This window comes from Magallana gigas, chromosome 6, assembly GCF_963853765.1.
Source record: "Magallana gigas chromosome 6, xbMagGiga1.1, whole genome shotgun sequence".
Lineage (NCBI taxonomy): Eukaryota > Metazoa > Mollusca > Bivalvia > Ostreida > Ostreidae > Magallana > Magallana gigas.
In genome coordinates, this window is record NC_088858.1 from 2915001 (window position 1) to 2937656 (window position 22656).

The 22656-nt window shown below is 38.0% G+C and overlaps 1 protein-coding gene and 1 long non-coding RNA gene across 12 annotated transcripts in view; one reads left to right on the plus strand and one right to left on the minus strand.

Moving 5' to 3' along the window:
* Positions 1-22656, minus strand: part of LOC105325787 (delta-like protein 1) — a 53258-nt gene that overhangs the window by 8654 nt on the left and 21948 nt on the right. For 3 of the 8 annotated variants that reach the window (XM_011425508.4, XM_011425501.4, XM_011425494.4), the window contains exons 3-4: positions 15025-15066; positions 4214-4267 (exon numbers count right to left, since the gene is read on the minus strand). The gene's annotated coding sequence lies outside the window, so the exon portion shown is untranslated. Of the gene's footprint in view, positions 255-361; positions 507-4213; positions 4268-8046; positions 8268-15024; positions 15067-15502; positions 16237-16771; positions 16913-22656 lie in introns of those variants that run through there. The other 5 variants (XM_034468804.2, XM_066089162.1, XM_011425529.4 and 2 more) reach the window with 5 other exon arrangements.
* Positions 8644-22656, plus strand: part of LOC105325832 (uncharacterized) — a 34901-nt gene continuing 20888 nt past the window's right edge. For 3 of the 4 annotated variants that reach the window (XR_010715185.1, XR_004601405.2, XR_010715184.1), the window contains exons 1-2: positions 8646-8811; positions 16702-16919. This is a non-coding gene — a long non-coding RNA (uncharacterized lncRNA). Of the gene's footprint in view, positions 8812-10006; positions 10098-16701; positions 16920-22656 lie in introns of all 4 variants that reach the window. The other variant, XR_010715186.1, reaches the window with a different exon arrangement.

Below are 22656 nucleotides of genomic sequence, written 5' to 3' on the forward strand. Positions count from 1 at the left end.
TAAAGAGGGGGCCACGACTTTCACAAACATTGTTCCTAGAATACTCCGCGTAAAATGAATCCACATCAAGTATCGATTCCAGACTCTAACTCTATCGATTTTTTCAAAATTCGTGCACGGACCATTGGTAATTGAGAAGCAGGTACAGAGATTTTAGGGACGCTTGTACAGGAGATCTAGAGACACAAACAACAGGTCGTGAGAGAGATTCTCCCTCCCGGCTTGCTATGGACATCTGTCGGGACGAAAAGTGTGCCAGTGATAAAACTCGCTCACTCGGTCAGGTATAAAAGACGTCCGGTAATCAAAAGAACAATTTCAAAAAAACATATTAAAGTAAAAAAATAAATAAATACGTTACCAGAGTTGGCGGCGGTATAATGTCCCATAAATACTACATAACTATATAGAACTTTTAGTAAAAATATTCTACGCGAGCACGTGCCGAGATCTAGGGCTTTTGTGACCCGTCTATTGGAATACAAAAGAGGTCTTTTGTGCTTTCAGCTGCCGTCCGCCACCGAAAGCACCTGTCTCTTGCCAAAAGTTTGCATATGTAAATGACTTCCCTATAAGGAAGAGACCGGCACGCGAATGAAAGCAACAGATTAAAACAGGTGGAGATTTAAATTTCCTTCATTTGCTCTCTGTGTATTAAATTTTAGCATATAAAAATATAAAGTGTTGACAGACCGTTGAATGAAGATACAGTTTGGCGCGTCTTTGACTATTTACGGTTTGTTGATGTACACCTGTTGATTTCTTTAGAGACATCTGTCATTTTCAAAATTTTTACACACCTCGAAGGCAATGGTACAAAAAGTTTGGTATTGGTAAATACTAACCTTATGTCGTGGTGAAATGAAAAGTCGATTAGATTATCAATCTTTTCACTTTAGAGGTTTTATATAGGTAGGGTTTTTGATCTGAAGGGTCTCTTTTGAGAATTTAATTAGGAGAATTAGGAGAAGTTGACAAATGTGACACGCTTGGTATATTCTGACACATTTCAACGGGCCGTCACTGCTCCTCAAGAAATGTAGGTAACGTATACCTGACAAAGTAAACACTTATTATCTGCTCTATGTAAACTACGGACTGATGAGAGGGCGGGGCTTTCCACGCTGTCCTCTGCGGCACGAGCATAGTCGCGTGTCGCCTGCGCGCGCTTCCCCGCCGAAACTGCACATTTGCATATAGGTGAATCTCGATACGGCCGTGTAACCTTATAAACTGTTTACGATTAAAAACACCTGTAGGTTAAATATTAAGAAAGAAAAATTACTCAGTACGTCACCTGTTAGAGGGAATAGGTATGAGCGAATCAAATCTCCAGTTTACACAAATGTTCCAAGTTAGCCCGTCATTAAAACGCATCAACTCATAGAGGTAAGACCAACTAAAGAAAATCAGTTCCTATTTAAAAATCATTTCTTTAATTTATTGAAGAATATTCACACGAAGCTTTACTTGTTAATTAAAATGGGTGTTTTCATAGTAATTAACGGTCATTCTGTTAATTTGTCCGAAACGAGTATAACTGTGAATTAATTGATGGCCAATTACATGTAATCTAGAACGGCCTCCTTTTGATAATAGCCCAGTAGACAAAGAGGGTAAGAAGTTAATTGGTGCGCGTTCGACACCCACCCAATGATCCATAGGGGCACAAGTGTGCTAATTGAGATTCTATAGCTTAATCCATTGATAGTTAGTGTGAACAATATAGAAAAGGTTCTTTTAAATGTACACGTTTGATCAGGCCCGGGTCATGATAAGTAGAATGCAAATTATTGTGAACCCGACCCATGCAATACAATACGGCTGATACTGTTTGTGCTATTGGAGAAAGAAACTGTAGTGAGTGAATAGTAGCTGGCATCGGTAAACTGCTACAGGCAGGAACAGGCCGGCGATCCATCTCTCGCACATTCAATCTGATAAAGTCTTATAAAAATATTTTAAATTGGTTTGTATATAAACAGAGATACAATTGCCGTCTCACTCGCTCGTGTTAGGCCGTGACTTAGACGTTAGATACCCCCTCCCCCTCCCCCGACCGACGACAGATGAGCAGCGCCGACGACATATGTCATACCTGTTATAATGATACCTGATTTTTATTTAGTTGAAGTGACAGGTCCTGCTACAATCTTAGAAACCTTTGTTTTAAGGTAGACTGTTAATTTCTTCAAGGATATAACCAAGAACCGGGATATAACCAAGAACCGGGTAAAAGAGGATTTAGGATCATTCTCTTCTTTCCGATTTCCATATTATATGGTCGCGGCTTTAGGATTTGTTATTTTGATGATCAAATGTCTAATATGCAATTTTATTCACATTTGTGAGGCACTTTGTAAACTTGGTATATAAATATAACGGCTTCTCTGCCAAATTAAGATCATCTTAATTCAGTCTTATTCAATCTGTTGATATGTAGCCAGTTCGAATTTAAAACAGGGTAAACAAAAATATATTCCAGAACTTTAATGGCATCAATTTTTGTACAAAAACCAGCAGATGTTACAAAGACTGCAATTTTACCCATCTACATTTAAATAGCATCGATCAATTTAAGTTGGATAAATCAGGAGTTTTTAGAGTACAACTCGGGGGCAACCATTATTCAACCTGCATCTTTTACTTTATTAAGACCCCCTATTTCACCTCTCTGTAAGCATCAATACTTTGTCCCTTCTATTTTGAGCGTTTCTTTTCTTTTTTTAATGCAAAAAATATAAAGCCGGACCGGACACTAGTTGCTTTTTTCAGCAGATGGTTGTGTTCTGACCTGCGTATGACATTCAGAGACCAGTTGCAGCCTCAGAAGATGCGGTTTAATGGAGTCTGGTGATATTTAGAAATAATTGATCTGTGAGACAGCGGCTGTGATTGGGATGAGGCCGGGGAACTCATTGTTTTCTGTGGTCGCCAGTGATACGGTCAGCAAAGACCCAATCACACCTGGTTAAGGTTTTGTGAAATCTCAAAGCTTCTGTCATTAAAACACAAAAGTCTTCTTTTTTTCCTTTTCTTCACATCTGCTTTGAAATTAGTTCCCTTTTTTTGCCAGCATATTTCAATGACTTGTGGCTGTCGATCAAGCACGCGCACATGCTCGACCGAGGTCTCGCTCTACAGGTTAAAAAAGTCCCGAGATTCCATTGATTTCAGGAGCGCGCTCTCTCTCTCTCCTGTTCTGGCGGACTGCGAGCAACCAGGACCGGCGTTTAATTTACTTGTGGCATATGGTTTTGGGTCAACAAAGACATCTGGCTTTGGCAACCTTTGAAGGACGTGTAGATCTGACCCATTACAAAAAACCTCCCCCCAGTCACTCCAACAACTCTTTGTCTGCCATCTGTAAAGAATAGCAGTGAACTTTCACCCCGGCTTCCTGTTTATGGACCCTTCTTTCATCAAGGGTAGACATATTATATAAACTAAAGGCAAAGGACAGACCTGACTCCAAGATAAAGTACCGATCCGGAGAAACTTCGCGAGATTTCTCGCGGTCTGTCGTGTGTCATGGTGGAAAGTTTCTCTCACCATGACAACTGTAAGTTGTCATACTGATGCTGAGGTTGTGGAGGTCATCGGCGACGTATAAATAAAATACATGTCAAAAATCAGTATAACTTGCAAAATAAGCGATTCAGGACCCAAGGGAAATTATCGACACAATTGCAAATAAACAAGGAGAGACAGTTTGGAAAAAATCCTCCCCCGAGCCACAGAAAGCGAGGCCTCCGCGGCACGCGCTCCCCGCCAGCAATTTACAATCTCAAAAACTCAGCAGCATTTCGAAGTAGAGGCATTTAATCATTCAGCAATTCAACAAATTTGGACCTAGCTGGAAAAGATGCGTGTTTCAAGTTGCGGAACTTGCCGATTTTCATTGAGAACACGTGATTTTGCTTTTACTATTCGTCGTACGAGCACACGAGCCAAGGATATCGCGTATCTCTTCTCTAAAACATTCCCACGCGCGGAGAAGCGGGTCCATGACAAAGCATATGGCTCCTATTTGACATATGGACATTGTATTTTAGCGGAGAAATATGTCAAGGTTTGACGGTGAAGGAACATCCACGCTGAGATGATCTTAATAAAGACACGGATTTTATTTTTAAAGTTTTCTTCGAAATGGGCACGAGCAATAACTCTTAAGTGTCTGAAATAAAAAGAGTAAAAAAGATTTTAAACTCACTTTGTGTTATCAGTGTTTCGTCCTCTATGTATCACCATGAAGCACAATTTGGCCCTGGAAAAAAACGTAAAAAAAAAAAATCAAAACTTCGTTTTTAGGTTCCATTCTAGTCAGAAAGTTGTTGGCTTAAGTAAAGCAGTAGTATATGCGATAATTTGATAAATATTTCAAAATGTGGACCGTATTCTTAAAACAATGCCGGTATCATTGAAATAGCTGGATCTCTAACGCGATGATTTAAAAAGCCTATGGGAGACGAGGACCGAGTTTATGAATAAGAAGTCCGTGGACAGGTGTGTTGAACACAGACCCCCAGAAGCACTGTAAACGCTCCCAGATCACACACAATCTCCTCTTGTTTAAAACAGTTGTTTACAAATATGATTCCATTAATGTCAATTAACTTATTGCTTTTGTTTGACAATTTAAATTCGGCTACCCCCTGTAAGATTAAAACACGGCATAAAACGGAAAGGTCCGTATTACATACCGGATGCTTGGACTGCGCAAAAAAGGAGAGAAATAATGCAGGGGCCTTGATATTTGCCCTTTTCATTTCCGACGACTCTATTTTCTATTAGTTTTATTTATTTGTTTCGCTTACCCGTACTATCAGAAATGGGCGTCAATTTCCGCGACCGCCCGCGAGTCTATTTCACGCTGATGGAGGAAAATATACAGAAATTGTACATGTAATGCAACAAATTAAGGGCGATAAAATCTGAATATTTATGGGGTATCGAGTTCCAGTTCTGATGTAGAGTATTTTTAGCCATGATGCCACTACCAGAACTTTCCCACACTTATCACCGAAAAAACGGCATTCCAAAGTCTGTAAAACAATATGAATTCTTTCAGATGACAAAGAGGGCACTTGTGGTTTTATGAAGAGTAAACTTTGCAGGACACGAGCGAGGGAAGAATTTGGAGGATCCACACGCTACCTGGATAATTAGGAGACGAGGGAGGGAGGGAGTGAAGGTACTTGACCACAGAACTGGCCGAGATTGCCACGCGGACCGAATTTTGTGAGTGTCCCGCGATCGTTCGAATGCTTTGTTTTACCTGCCAGCAATCCAAGACCCAGAAAACCTCCCTGTGTACACTGCCGTGTATTGAAAATGCTCCAATAACATGTTGAAGTATTCAAGAACAAAAACTTCAACAGATGTTTGTAAACACATCAATGCTTTTAAAATGATTGCTGGCCACGGTCCCACTGAACGGTCAGTCCAGGCAGCGAAGTCTTTGAGGGGAAACCAAGACCCTAACTTCAAAAGCTTTCTGATTAGTGAACTCAAGAAGTTGGTGCTTGGAGCTACTTCAGTTTCACACTTACAAAATTTGTTTCTCTATTTACCCCACTTACATCAACTTATCCACGAGTGCTAGCAGGTAAAAACTCCTCCTAAATAGACTCGGTACAAAGCGCTTCCACTCTGTAAGGACAGCATCCCTAGTTAGGCTTACTTAGGCTGTCAAGCACTGTTACAAAATGTGCCTATCGTAAACCTACACCGTGTTCATGTTCAATGAATGACTACAACGCATGGATGGATACATAATTAAAAAAGATATTTACATCATTCTGATTATTAATACAAGACCTTGCAGGATATAAAAGTCAACAAAGGGCAGGTTACTTTTTATATAAAAAGTAAAGCGCGTGCCACGAGAGGGCTACAAAAGGCTGCTTATTTTACCGCGCTCCGCGTGCGAGGAAACAGGAAGTCTGCAGAGGTCGTCATAAATCCCAAGAAATACGCCCGATGCGGAGTTTGATTGCTTATCGTTAAAAACTATTCAAAAAATCAAAAGAGACTGAGAAAGATCAATAAGAGCAAACAGTTTCAATGTGAAATCATTACATAAAAGCTCGTCGATTTGAAGTCGCTGTCGGCACCATGCCGTTATGCCGGGTGACAAAGTCAATCACAAAAACGCTGAAAGAAAGAATGTCTAGGTGCTATAGTATGTCTGTCAATATCATATCCATATTCCACTACAAAGCCCATCATCTACACAGCCTATAATAGACATGTTGATAGCGGAAGGATAAGGCATGCTTTGACAATCAATGCCAGATTAGGTCAAAATATTTTTCTCAGTGCCCCACTAGACCGAAGTTTTTCTCAGTGAGATCTCCGCATTAAAACGATTAAAGTTTGCCTAAGATTATCCCCGATCTGAGTAATTTAAAAACTATGTGCTGAATGTCGATTGTCATCAGCACTTGTCGCTCATCTGGGCCGATGCTTATCGGAGATGTAGCTAATTCAGAAAAACCCAATAAAGCCATTTTATGGACTACTAACCAGAGTTTTGACTGCATGTGTATGTATCTCAATGAAAAGGCATATAAAAATGTGATCAAAATGTAATAATGGTTCAAACGCCCCCACCTCCCGCTAATTAGATGCTGTCTGGTATGGAGAGCTTCTTTTTTTACCTCCGGAGCCAATGGAATTCTCCCATGACCAAATTAGATAAAATTATATATTTAAAATCAAACAAATATGTTGCATGACTGATGATTATTAATAATTTAGACTTAGGAATGTGATTGAGTTATCTTTATTCAGCCAATTTATGATAGAAGAATATCCACTGTTTGATTACAGCAGATAACGTGATTGAGGTGCAGGTCTAGCCCGGGCCTATTGTGTGGACCGTGAGGAAAACTGGAGGATTTCAATAGATGATATCTTGTATTACCTATGCTATCACTTAAATCTGCCCAATTCAGCTGATCGAATGCAGCACCACCTGGGTAACCCCGTCTTCGTCAATTAGTCATACCCGTCTTGGGAGGGGTAAGGCGAGCTACCTTAAACAACACTGCGATTATATTTCCCGATAAGACATTCATATTCTCTCAAGGACCAGTTTTATAAATTTTGGTTTGTGTACCCGCTTCGATGAGTTTTAATGGATTTTAAATTTTAGTTAAAAACAAAGAGATTACGAACCCATCTTTTAAGTGTACTCGGGAATAACAAAAACTACCCGGAGGAAAAAATGTGTAGACACAGGAAAACGGCCGGAAGAGATGAGTTGGGTTTACGCTTGGTATACATTATAGTTACACAAGACACGATCCAGGTACAGCAAGCTCACTGCTGGCTTGACCATAGCATCATCAATTATTCATTTATATTAAATAAAAATAAACCAAAACCGCATAAAACATTATCACTCATCTTGAGTTGCATCATGGGTAGCGCCAGACAGTCGAACTGTACCAGGGATGAGGGGGTGGGGTAGGATTACGGTGAGACAATCTGACACTGATGGTAAGGTAATTGATTACATGGTGAAAATAAACGGACCGCGGAAAATTCCTTGAATGCCCCGCGAATATATTCCATGCTTTTAACCACAGCCATTTTAACAGCATGTAATTTATCTCGATTTAATTCCTGTAACGTGTTATTTTCCGAAAGCATCAAATCAATAACCTTAATTCTAAATATTTTCACGTTTCCTTGAAGATTCATTTCCTGGGGGTAATTATTGGTCCACAATGTGCGCGCTGAATTCGGGATCTCTTCGTAATGTTTGTCAATAGTAAAGATAGAATCTCAATCACTCTCGGTTGACATAACTCGTTGTAATTATTATAATATTGATTCCAAATAATGTATTTCAAAAAGACCGGGTTTTTTGCTATAATTTTAAGAGATTGTTCACGTGCCTCAGAGGCTGGACGTTCGGAAATCTCCCGAGTCGGTCTAAGACTTCCTACAGCCCCTCAAGGTGAAAGGTTTAGCGCAATTACGTGATGATCTAACGCGATAAAATAAAGTAATTTCCCCAAAAGGATTCCACCCTACCTCAGTGTCCATTAAGGGTTCCTACGGGTCCGTCCAGCTCTCACGTTAATCCCGGGCCTACACACGAACAGCATGCTCCACTCGCTAACATTACCTTTGATGTAGCATTGTTCTTTTGGAATATTGGAAGAGGTCTGATTGCACCCTGATCAATAATTAATCACCGCCAGCCAATCAATTCAATGATTCCACGGGGCCAGCACGGGGTAAATAAACTTTTTTGGAAACAAATAAATATCTGATGTTATCTCCTTCTTGTTTAACTTCGGTTAATCGGTCCTTTTCGCCAGCTCCAGACAACTGAATTCATTCTAAAACAATTTCAGCAGTAAAAGACGATTTTAAATTCTTCATTTATGCAAGAGGACGGGGCTAGAATCGATATGCTTTTTTGTTTGGGAAACATGGATAACTGAGACTGCAGTGGAATCTATAGCGATTTATCGGCGAGGCATTCCTCGATTTACTGTAGCATTTTGTAGATTAAGCGATTAGATCCCTGACTGTCTTCGTTTTATAAGGCTTTCAAGCCCCGTCTTGTGTACCGTTACACGGTATCAAATGGTCCGGGTAAGACAGAGAGAGGACACCGGTTTCATGTTACACCGCCGATACAGCGTCATTGAAGCGGGAAAAGGAGTGCGATTGTTCCCACAAACTACTAGCTGACGGAGACAATGTGTTTAGCAGTATCCCGTCACCTCATAGAACAAAATCGTTTTATTGAAAGAATACACCCCATGGCAGCGATGGATTCGATGAAATGTTAAGATTTTCTATATTTGAAATTTCTGAACTTTTTAGAGCCTATTTCACTTTACTCAATGGAAATGAGAGTAAGAAACTAACGTTAAAAAGGGTTAATTTCACACAGTCCGACACATCCTCAATATCTAACATATATTTTTTAGAGATTAAAATCTTTAAAAAGGCCAGGAAAGCGTCAGATATTTCGGACGACGTTTACCTGACGTTTTTTTATTTTCGCGGCCCCAATTTTCGTTTATTTTGATAATGTTATATAGAAAGAAGATAATTCCGACTACTTCACACATTAACGCGAAAAATAGTAATCGCAAAATTATTCAGAATTATTAAGTAATTAATGTTACTTTACAATGAAAATTTGGATAAAATATGAATTGATATTGCAGTTGGCAACGGTGTGTGTTGAAAGTTGGCTCTCTGTGAGTTCCCACGATGTCAGGCCCATAGATCTGAAGTGATGAGACCGAGAAACAATGGTCTATCCCTTATCAGCTTCAATTAATCAATCATTTACACAACCAGAAAGGAATCATTGTTTAATATAGCGACCCAATTAGACATATTTAGTTTAATGTTAACTAAGGGTCGACTTCAAATATTGATTGCTATCAAATGGTTGATGGTGTGTTATGATTGAAAAATCAACCCCCAGTAAAGTAAAACAAAGAACTTAGCAGATACACAGACTTGTAGGGAAGCAGGGTACAGGGTGTTTACATGTGTGGGACAACAGACTGATCACAGTACTGGTGTATCAATAACTGCACTGATTATACTGTTATCTTGGGAACATCAGTCTTTTATAATCTTAATAATTCTAATTGGCCATCCCCTGCGAGATAAGGACTTATTGAACATGAATATGATGTTTCTGTACATAAGCGGTTAGTACACGGATATAAAATTTCACATAATAGATAGCTCAGATAAAAGGTTCAAAAGCACCAACTAAAATAGAAATGGTTGGCCTCGGGTGCCCTATGATGTTTAACTCTAGATATATTAAATCTTGGCTTGTCTTCTCAGCATTAAATTAGAGAATATGTGTGTAATAAACTTTTGAGATGATTTCTGATGTAAAAATAATGTCTGCCTACTGAACAATAGGTCTTGTCGAGTATCCAATTTAAAGAACAAATCGCATATACATTTGAATTGCTCAAGATCAATATTTTGCTTTTTTTTATACAAGTGAATTGGGGTTGGAGAGGATTCTCATAGCACGTTACAGTGGCCTGTTCGTCTCCAGACATACGCTTAAATGAAGGCAGGGTACATTTGTGGTGAGATTTTAACGATGAGAATGTGAGGTTACCATGAGTAAAAAAAACCTACAACTAATTGGATTTACAGGTAAACAGGAAGGCTTTGACTGCTGAATGGAATCACGGCAGTGGGAAAGTTGTATTGGCTAGGAACTTTAACTTTTTAACAAGTTTGATATAAAAACTCAGACAATGGGCTGCCCAGGCAAACAAATTATCTCTGCTCTGAGCAGTCCATTATGGGATGACAGTGTGTGAATTAAGGGGGGGGGGGCTACTCAGACAGGAAGGGGGGTAGGGTAATAAGGAAAATGCCAAACACAGCAGTTGTACAACTGTTTCTTTGTCTGACATGTGTTTTTATTCAAAACAAAAAAAGTTGACTGGCAATAGCTTCCTCCATTGAACAGTACACAATTTTTTTTGGATTAAACATTTGTATGGATCCTTCTTAACACACTGATAACATTATTATCGGAACAAGCTGTCAGTCATTGTGTACAAGTACACTCTAGATATGAAATACACAACAGAACCAAGTGCACATATTCTAGTCTGGTGTTAAAACGTCAAATGTCAATGGCTTCAATTGTCAACATTAAAACAAGGCTCTGTCATCCCCCATGTGTGAGATCCGGCCCAAGGAACTGTAATTAGACAAAGTCTGTTACCGCGTAATCAACTGCGGAGGGCTGCCGCTGGCGGCACCCCAGCTCACCACGACCCGCACTCCACGGTGCACCACACTGTCCCCTCAGAACCTTTAATCCTGATAATGAAACTCTGAATTCCTAGTGCACTTTTGTTAATTGATTTATATAAAGCAGCTTGCTCTTCTAGTTGAATATTATCACCAATGACTGGAGCAAATCTATTTTTTTAAATTAATCATATTTGGTGATAAGAATGTGGTGATAAAAGAATTATTGACTGCTAAAGAATGCAGTGTCCTATTGCCTCATGCATCTTTGATGGATTTCATTCAATAACCGCTGATTATATTACATGTAAATACAATTGATGAAGATCACTGCGTGATTAGCTTCACATTATGCATGTTAAATAACTATTCAAATGATGCCCTACTTAGGAATTCATTTCAAGTTCAACTTTATCCTCAATGAGAAGTAGACATTTTATTTTGTATTTTGTAATGTCATAAAAAAGGGGGGTGATTAGGTAGTGAAAGAGGGGTTGCACAAAATCACAAGCTTTAGGGGTGCCAAATTGGGTCATAATATTTGTGATTTATCATATTAATGAGTCATTAATGCTATGGATGCCTAGTGAAAATTACGCGATGTGCTCGATGAATTTCGCCTTGGTGTGTTAGTATCCAGGACCGCGAGTCAGAAGACGGCCGACTTAATCCAAGACAAACACAACCTTTCAACCAGGGGATATTAACTAAACTTTTCGTCAATCTCCTGATAAGGCATTTCCACGATCTCTTCAATGGGCATGGGAAATAAATTTTTTTGACAACTTGATATATTTCTATGTCTATTAAATGAATGACACATGTAAAAAATGGGGGTATTCTAGAATTAGGGATTGGAATTTGAAAAGAAAGGTTAAAGGACAGGTGACACAAAATCATTTTCTTCTAAAAACATTTTCTTTGATAAATACAAATCAGTTTATAACAATTTTTCCATTTGACTAGCATCAGATAAGAACACACAGCTCAATTAAGTGTGCTGAAAATCCCAGCTGCAACAGATCTCCGAGTTTTGCCGATCTTTAATGAGATAAGAAACCCCTGTGCGTTATTCGTCAAAGATGACATAGTCAGCTATCGGCTACATAGTAAACAGAGCAATGGACGAGATTTATTTACACGTACAGGATAGTGTATTTGTGTTGCAAATGATGATTTTGAAATAAAGCACTATTAGAATAAAGTGAATTTATTAGAAGCATATTTTATTGAAAAGTTTAGTGTATGAACCCTCTCCTGAAAACAAAGTAGTAAGATTATAGAATGTACAAGATTACATTTTGTATTATTGGTTAATGGAGTTTTTGAGAAATTTTGTGTACATAAGATAGCGGTAATAGAAATTGAAAAAAAGGTAATTAAATTAGAATGAATCTGAAGATTCTGTGATTGATAATCATTTATAGCAGATTATCATCCTGTCAACCAGACAGGTAACCACTTGTTCAGATTGTCAGTATTCAGTAAAGTTTGAAATATATTGTTTGAATATGCATAATCCAATATTGCAGATCCAAAACATTGATTTGAATAAGTTGATATTAATCTAAATATTTTTTTTCTTTAAAAAAACTCAACTGGGAGCACGATGAGTTAGATTTTTATTATATCACATATAAATCCTTTTTTGTGTACTATTTGTAACAATTGGTGTTGCTGTAAAAAAAATAATTCATTGTCCATCTGAATCTAATGTCAGTATATTAGAAGTCATCAGTGTGCATAACAGCTCGTTTGGGGCTTTTTTTTTTTTTAGGTTTGATCAGTAAGAATAAATTATACACAACTCAGAAGTACTACCAAAAAATGATCTTCATATTCAAATTACATTTGGATAAAATTCAAGGAGCCTGAGATTAATACGTTTTTAAAACCTGAATACTATGTTAAAAAACTACTGTTTCAGTCTTTACTGATAATGAAAATTGGTAGTTCTTTTAATTAAATTTCAATAAACAAACGTGATCAAATACCATACTAAGAAATGAAATTAAAAGATGTTTCGGTTATTAGTATTGAGATTAAGGTAGACCCCTGATTTTGTGGAACTAAAGAAATTTACAAACATATTTGCTTACAGGTACCAGGATTTCTGGTGATACTTCTTAAATAAAAAAATCCTTTTTTAAGTCCAATTAACTTAATTGGGGTTTATTTAGGGTTTAAGATCCACCAGTGAAATTCCTGGTTACGAAAAGTCTCTATACATTATCACTTACTATGTGTTGACAAAACAAAATCCTTTCTTTAGAAACAATGATTCCATGTTTTTGATGATTTTTATCTTTTGAAAATCCAACATCTGACATATTTTTTCCAGCATGAAGTATATAGATCAATGAAAAGTTAACAGTACAGGTCACAATTTTTACTCCCATTCATAATTGCTGAGGAAACAGAAATGGGGTTTCTAAGTTTAGAATAACTCTGTTTATGTACTGGGTTCTTAAACTTTTAATAGCAATGAGCAAAAGTTAATGACTTCAGATTTTAGATAAGAGCAATTTAGAAATCCCTATGGTTGAAAGATACAGCGAATGGGCAGTGTGTCGGCTATTACGTCGCACCGAAGGTTTCCGATCTCAGAGGCTTCAGATATGCATATTGAGGTCACGCGTCTTATCAGCTCAGTAATTCAGCAATAGCTGTGAAGCAGATGGGAGTAGTAAGGAAAATTTTGCAGAATTTGTATCCCACTCACAATTCAACTTGTTGGTCAATGTTTTTGTGATTGTGTCACCTGTCCTTTAAGAACTGCAAAATGGCATCAAAAGTTTTATGAGCAAAAACTTTTATTGGAAAAGTAAAATTTGTTAACTGTCTCTGTGTTATACCAAAAGTATTCAATGCTTTTCCATGAAACAATCGAAATTTTAATTTGAAATAACTCTGTAATGTAATTTTATTATTTCTAACCTCCCCTTTTGACCTTTTATTCTTTAAATGGCTTATTTCTTTTCCATTGTTCACTCAGACTGTGCATGTGTGCATATAGCCAAAATGATAAATGCACGTAACGATCAACCAATCAAATATTCATTCTCATAAACTGCAGCAACAGATATATTTATAGGGAATTTTTCCCCAAGCTCTACCTGAGGATACCAACAGGTACTATTGATTTTACAGGTACGATTGATTTCACAGGTATTCGACCCAAATTTCTCTCTTCCTATATCAGAACTTTCATTTAATACCAGTTATGGTCAAGTGTTCAACATGTATTTTGTATCAAACTATGATGCTGTGTTCTAGATTACCTGAACTTTATTTTGGTCACATATTATGAAATAGGAGAGGTATAAATTTGTTTTAGTAATGTGCAGTTGACATGAGAATTAATGATATGACCGGAGATAATTGTATTTCTTCCCTATTATTGGGTCGCCCCAGGGATGGGAAATGAAATCATCAAGATTAAAGAATCTTTCAGAAAACGGCCCATCAATGGTCCGGGGCTTGTTCACGCTGCCTCATTGTAGAATAATTTCATTGAGTTCGATCAATTGTGTCAACAGCCTCTGAGAAAACACCTTATAATACCAGAGAGAATAGAGGATAATGAATAAAAGTATGCCAAATAATGCAATCACTTGTTTATTGAATTTACCAGTTTGAACCTGGAAGCTGTCCACTTTTTGTCATAAAAAACTAGTTAGATCATCATAATTTTAAGTAGGTGCTAGCTAGATTTTTCTGAATTTTTCAATTTCCCATGGACCAATTATTCTTTAAGGTTCTAGCTTATAGTACTATATACACATACTATCTAGTTGGACTAGCTAGTACCTGGCTTAGATTACTAGGTAGATCAGAGCATTTTTTTCTAATTTGACCTCCATCATCATGATTACAATTCACAGAAATACAGCTGTCCCTACAATGGACCAATCAGCTTTTGTCATGCCAGATGGATTTGGATCAGAGGTCAAGGTCAAAGGGGATCTCTTGAGAGAAGTGCGAATCTGTCATAGAAATCTACAAATAACAGTGAAGTGGTTTCATCATGGGGGGACGGCCCAGGGGAATACGAGGGACACTTAATTTCCATAAATTTCAACTAAAATAATCTCCCTCATTCAATAAAGCAAATCAAATTTAAGAATTATAACTCCCATTGTCTTCTGTTCCAGGGTGAACACAATTGCAAGGTCACCATCCCATTGTAAAAATGGTTTTTAAGTAAATATTGATTGGGAAAATGATTAAATAATATTTCCTTACTTTTCGCTTGCGACTTTTTTTTTTTCACATGTTGTACCAGTCCTGTGAATGAAAATTAAATAAAATGTCAATAATAAAGGCGACAGGTTTGTTTAACAAAAATAAAAGTGTTAACAAAATACAGCATTTGTGAAATTGAATTATGAATAATTAAAGTCAGAGTGTCTAATTTTAAAATAAATGTTATCGATGAACAATGAACAGAAAAGATGAAATGTTGTTCATAATGTCTTCCAATGTATTCCAACCTCGATAATATAATAACTTATAAGATTGATCCCCTGACAACAAAACAAAAGCTTAGAGTAGAAGTCTGAGCATGAAACAAAAAAAAACAGGTCATAAGTACGCAGAGGACAACTGCCCGAAAACAGAACGGAACGGAACAAAAAAAATACATGTAGAGGCATCAAATACCTGCACATTTCAAAATTGGTGAAATGAAAATAAGAAATAATGAATAAAAATTTCAGTATACCTGTGGCATCTTGAACAACAACTGTTACATCTGGCTATAAATCCAAAAAGTTAGTCTAGTTTTGTTAAGGGTAACTTTTCTGATATGAAAAAGAAAAGAGACCCCAGCAGGTGCCCAAAGAATCTGACCAAGCAAAGTAGGGAGGTTGTCTAATTGTAGTCCCTTTATAGAGCAACAGTTGTGTTTTGTGTCTGATTCCTTTACATGTTGATGAGCCTGTCTGAGGGACATGTGATCGGGAAGTGGGAGAGGGCTATTGTCACCTGTCGTAACAGTCACAAAGGTCACTTGATACGGCCTCCAAGTTACAATCCTTGCCTTTTGTTCCTACTGAAAGCTGAAAGAAGACCATCAGCGGAGGCAGTAAAATTTATAATATTTTACTGGATGTTACATGTAAATTTGATCCACTGAATGAGAGTCCCATGAATGTCGTGTCAATAATTCAAATTTCCAATCTATATTAACTAGTCATGGTGACAATGGAAGTTAAAGATGATTGGGTGAGATGAACCCCGCAAACTATAATTGTGGTCTGGTTGGCCGGGTAGAGGGGAAACGTTTCCGTATTTTGGCGGCCATTGATCGAGGGCCACCCCCTCAAACTGACAAACTTTCCACTTTGCTGGTCTGGACGGCAGGGTCCTGCTGGGAGCTGTTTGCTTTGGGATTGAGATGTTTTTGTGATGACACTCTCACATAAACTTGGGAGATAGAGCAGGAATGTGCCGCCTTTTATTGTCACCTGGCCCCTTCAGTTATCTCCCCTTTTACAGTCAAGCCCTCCTGGAGTGATCTCCCTTCCTCCTGCCTGTTGAAGGGAGATAACAGCTTAGTAACCAGGGTCTACACAGAGTACCTGTTCTCCCCAGTCATCTATCTCAGTCAACAATTCAGCTACATGCAATCTGCACAATCCTTACTCCATAACTGTTAATTCATCTGGTTCAAATCTGTTTTGACCTATTTACTTTTACTATTAATATCTTCATACTTTTTTCTTCCTCCCTTTGCAGTGCCAATATGTGAAATATTACAGACTTGCTCTGAGTCTGGTGTATCTGTCAGAACGTAGCTATACAGGGCAATGTGTAGCCAGACATGATTAGATTCAGATATTTTAGTAATATATTTGAAATATATTTCGTGAAATCAATTGAATATAAAAACTCTATTCTAAAATAAATGAACTTTTACAGGTCCATCGTAACTTCAGAATGAAGGTGCCAGAGAGTGGTCAGAGAAACGGAGAGAAAAGAGAACCATTACCTGTTGATTGAAGAAGTAATTAATTCCACTAATTAGAATCCTTGAGACAGAATCACAGCCTCAGAATCTCCCCTAAGTGTTGGCAGCGATTCTCCTGGATTCCCCTCCTCTATTGTACATAACACAACAGCTGATCAGGAGAACTGAGGTACGTATCATCAGGTGTATAAATAGCAATTGCAGACCGTGGGAAAATCAAGTAGTGTATTGGCTCTCTCTCCATAACTTCACTGATATGGAATGCAGATTGAATTTATCAAATTTGAACACAATACACTTTCCTCTTATTTTGAGAAAAGAAGGAGGTGTTATATTCTTCTTAGCATTTAACGGAAGATTAAAAGACTATTGGTGGAAATATTTAAAGATCTGATAAGTTGAATTATGTAGCAAAGCAAACACAAAGAGAATGGGCTCTGATAACTTTAAGTATGGGAGAGAGGTTCGTGTGCCATAATAGAGACAACAACACAGCGGTGGAGTCGACATACAGACAGACACACGGACAGACGGACAGACTGGAAAAACCACCTCATTTTTGACGATGTCGTAATTGGTATTTTATCAATGAACAACTTTCTATATTTTTCTTTGCAAAATTGTATGTCTTTTATAATTTCAAGAAATATTTCTATCTGCATGAAAAATATTTGATATCTAGAATGTCAGTTATGCAATAATTCTAAAATCAGAGAGATCAAATTCTCTCTCAAATTCAAGTCATTATCAAACCAAAATTACAGTTATCTTTGTGAGGCGAATTAATCTGTGTGAATGTGGTAGACAGATCCAGTCGTGTCTGCCGAGGGAACACCCACAACTCCAGCTTCCTCCAAAATAGAGAGACTGGGGCTGGCTCAGGACCCATCTGTTCTAAAAAATGCTAGAAATTACAATCTCCCGATAAGCAGAAATAGAAGACAGATGTAGAGTTCCACAAAAAACAATCGCCAAAAGGGAGAGTTATTATGACGGGGAATATTGCTTCCAGAGAGAAGGAGATAGATTTGTTTATTGAATTGAATATCCTATCAAATCAAAGGCTTATTGAATACCTGAGAGTTTAAGAAAAATATATAGAAGCCGTTCTCAGTGATATTAATTGATTCTGTACTTGGGAAGATTTCTCTGAATCTCTCACCCGTAAAATATTGTGACTAATGTTTCTGTATGGTGCTGCTGGCCTTTTGTCTGAATGGTTGTTCATTATGAGTAAATGTTGCATATTCCAGGTAGAGCACTTAACACCTGTTAGCCTTGTGTAAAGGGCCGTAACTCCACACTCGCGTTGAATGAACCAGTAATCGCAATCACGCAATGCCTTTACTTATGGTTAAATATGCATAAAACCATCTTTTATGGAGTTTCACAGGGGGAAGAAGACACATGACCTTGAAAATATTCCAGTGATCAGAGTTGAGGAACAAAGAAGTGCTCCTCTGAGAACTAAACCAAGGAATGGGGTTCTCAAGCCGGGACTAAGGGTAAGAGCGCTACCGGTACGGGGTCACAATTATAAATTATGTATGGTCCCTCAACAATCTGCTCAAAATCTTCTCGCTGTAGTCCAAACATCCATAAAAATCACGATAAACTGAGACTTCTCCTGGGACAAAGGAAGATATGTGAAGACACAGACGAAAAAAACCAGAAGATCTTATTGAAAGAGCAAATATAAACACCCCAAAACTCACTCACTCAGTAAATTAAAATTAAGTACATTTTTAGCTTTCGAACAAAGGAGATATGTTGGCAGACTCGTTGAAGATATGATGCCATTCATATGAACATACCACAGTCTTTCAAAAAGATGAATTCATTTAATGACGGAAATATTTTTTATGGGGAGATGTTTTTATTTTTTAACAAATGATTAGAGACAGTAATTTATGAAGAGGAAATAAACGGTGTTAGGTGGGATATAGTGTTACTGTCTGATGTTGATTTCAGCATGCTTGACTGACATCTACACAGTTCTTAGAAATAAATTGAGGAGAATAGGGTGCAATTCACAAAATAAATCCCCCCTTGAGATAATTCAGCAGTGAAAAGACATTCTGTTTGTTATTTTTAAACTAGTAATTTATGGCATTTTGATCAAGGAAAACAAATAGATGAGAAATTGTCTACAGATAATTGCATACAGTGCATTTACAAAATCTAATGTATTTTCCCTCTTCCTCTCCTAGTTATCAAATTGCATCAAACTTGGAACATCCCTTTAAATCATCACTTGAAATATTGTTAGGTGCAAATTATCTTGTTACTCTATGTAAAGTTTTTATCATGTAGAGTCTTCGGTTATTTCATTTTACACACTTACTGAACCTTAAATCATCCCAAGTGTCTTATTTATGTCAGATTTTGAAAGTTGTCTGATAGGTTTGGCTCTGAGGTTGCTGGTTGGACAATCACATCAGAGATAAAAATTACACAGCTTCCATGTTACGGGAGAGATTATTTGATTTATGAAGATGTTAGCAGGGTTACACTAAAGAAAAACTTCACAAAACAGACTCCGGGGCTTTCACCTCACTTCTGGTTTTTATTGTTTTAGATCTTGAGTTTCACATGTGCTCTGCATCTCATTTGATTTGTCGAGTTTCTCAACAGATGATTCAACTTCCTGGGTAACCTGGTCACCCATGACGACCCATGTAACCATGACGACCTGTGTAACCGTCTTCCCCTTCCCCCCAACAGCTCTCCAGCAGTGCCTCAGGATCCTCTCTTGGCACCCACCCTACTGCAAACACATTCTTTGGGTCTGGCGACTTGCCGCATATTTAAGGATTGTCACGCAGTATTGGAGATACCGATTAATTTTAGTATATTGCAGGAAGGGTGGAGGGAGTTTTTGCATTCAGAAATGGCAGCCAGGTGGGAGAAAGAATGTTCCATACCCAACATTTTCACTGATTCAACAATTTTTCATCATCTCTCAAAAAGTATCTCATTCTCATCAAAAAGGCACAAAAAGCCAGGGATATGTGGGACAGAATGGTATAGCAGTGGCATCCCTGTGCTGCTTTGCTATGTAGGTAATGCCACGGTTTACAGGTATTTAGTATGACCTGTTTTTTCTTGGCAGAACTGATGCCAATACTCCACAGATAACAAGGGATGGCAGACTACACCGGGGTTCTTCCAGAAATACCATGTTTACATTTTCTTGCAATGCATGTCACAAACCTTGTAGTAATGTCTAATGGTGGGTGCCAGTAGTAGTGGCAGCAATCTCTGATTCAGAGGGTGAACCAGTCCAGAGTGACATAGCAACATCATCTGGGGGGAAGGAACCAGTTGTGGTGACAACAATGTAAAGTGGTAGGTGAACCCGTCCGAAATGTCAGGGGAACATGGTCCATGGAAACAGAAACACAAAAATAAGATGGTAGTCCTTAATAAAAGTAGTGACCCACTTCAAAACACAATGGCAGTAGGATCCTTGGGTCCAGAAGCCAGTAGTAGTGGCAGCGACCTGTCATAAAGTTAGTGAACCTGTCCAAAAAGACAAACTCTAAGACAGCAATGACTCGTCACATGTTGTTATTCGCCTCGCCATCTATGAGATTGATCAACCCAATATATTTCCGTAGTGAGTCAGTGGTTAGGAGCAATAAGGTGGGTGATGTCACTTGCTCCTTACATGGGATGTTTATTCCCCCATGTTCAATTTTAATATACCTTACTTAACATATCTGTCATTGAGTGTTCTAGAGATTGGTCAGTGCAATGTTCTAAACAAAAGAGTTCATATCAATCTCCCAATGGTATTAATAGTAAAAATTGCAGGCCAGACCAGAAGTAGGTAGGGGTAGGTATGATGGAGAGTTTAATCATATGCTGACCCAGATATTATGGTCAGTAGTTTAGTGAAAACAAGTACAAGTACCTAGGTATTCAACATGTAAGAAAAAGTCAAAAGTTTATAGACAGAAAATGATTATATGAAATGGAAAAAAAGTCTGGTACTATGCATCACAATCATAGAGGAGAATGAATAAGTCACCATAACAACCGTTCTGTTATTGAGGATGATGTTGAGACAAGCTGAAAATGTTGTGTAGTTTGTAAGATGATTAAAATAAATAGGTTCAGGTATCCAGCGTTCACCTATTGCAATCCTTAACATATTGAAAGGGAACGGTACATCTAAGGCATCCACAGCCACTCCGTGATGTGACAAGCCCTCTCATACAAAAAAAATCAAAGGGCAAAATATTTATACGTCCATTTTATGTGATCTTTATATCAATACTTAAAGAAGAGTGCAAAGAGTCGGTGATCTGAGCCCAATTGACGGAGAGCATGCAACAGAATGGCTAATTAGACCGCCTAATCAGAACGGTTTTGAATGACTGCTGTAGAAGACATTTTTTGGCAAAATGCACTGTAAATGTATTCTGTTGTTACACAACAGATAGAAACAGAAAATAATCATCAGATTCAATGTCTGCCAAAAACCGGTGCACATCAAAATGGGAACTGGAAATTCTTTGCCAGGAAGGTGATTGTGTGTAATCTGGACTACAGCTAGGAGTAATCGCTTTAGCAGGGAGGGAGCAGGACAATGACAAATCTCTAATTAACATGCTCTCGTTACCTTGTCCTGAAAGTCCTGGCCTCACGACTTCTTGGATTCAGTTCCAATCAGCAGAAAAAAAACCTCCTTTTATCACAACACCTAGAAGCTGGCTGTTCTTATGTAAAGGATTACAATTAGCATATATCTTAAGTGTATTGCATCGACCTCCAGACTCCAACCTACAGACTCTCCCGGCCTAGAAATATACACCTGTATGTTTCCTTGCAAGCACACAGGTGTCAGGGGTCAAGGGTCACCGCTAAAACAGTCATATTGTGTATTGGGGAGGGAAAGAATTACAAAAATTCATTATCTTTTGCAAAAATCTGGTTTTCACTTAAATTATGATTAAAAATGGAAACAAGTTTCAATTAAAAGTTACTGTTTTAAAAAACCGCAGAGAGTATTGAAATGGAATCGTGACCAATAAAATGAGAATTAGCTTTGTAGGTTTTGGGAGAGTGATTCTGGAGGTACTGTTTTATTATGACCTGGTGTTAGTTTATTGACTCTACTATCAGGGCGTTCATCTTCTGCCCAGCAAAACAAAAGGTAAAATCGAGATAAACAGTTTAATTCTCTTAGTACCTTACCAGAGTCAGACGCACTCTCCCGGTGACCATTCCAAATTGCATGGCAAGTTCAATTATCTGGTGGAAAGGAATTCCAATGAATTCATTAACATGATCCTGAGGCTGCATTGAATTGACCAATTTCTGTCCCCAATGGAGATTTGTAGAAAATTACTGATGTGCATGTTTGTGCACACCTGAGAGACCAATATTTACCTGTGTTGCTTAACTAAGTTGATCAATTTCACAGGTATCCATCATTTATCTTTGATGTTTTAATTAAGGCTGTCCCCCGCATCAGTTCTGCCTCCTGATGAGGTGGGGTTATCCCTATAAATAAACTGAGGGAGAAATATGGGGCATGTGTTCTATTACACAACGTCACTGGCCAAATTGCCTCATCACTTAAGCTGCAGGCCCTGGTGTAAAAAACTAAATGAAACCCAACAGCTGATGTAACATTTCTGATAAAACCGATTTGTTAGGAGCTTCCTAAGCTTCACACATGATAAAGCTGACTGGCGGTGATAAGTTAGATCTGGGGGTTCTCTCCAAGTCTCTGCCCCAGAGTACAGCAGGGGGGATATGTCTCCAGGGTCACCACAATAAGCTCACCAAGAGAAGTTCTGTCCAAAAAATTGTAGCTGGTATAAGATATACACAATTACATGTACCAGTAGCCAATCAATCTACAAATTAAAATATTATTTGCGTTCATTGATATA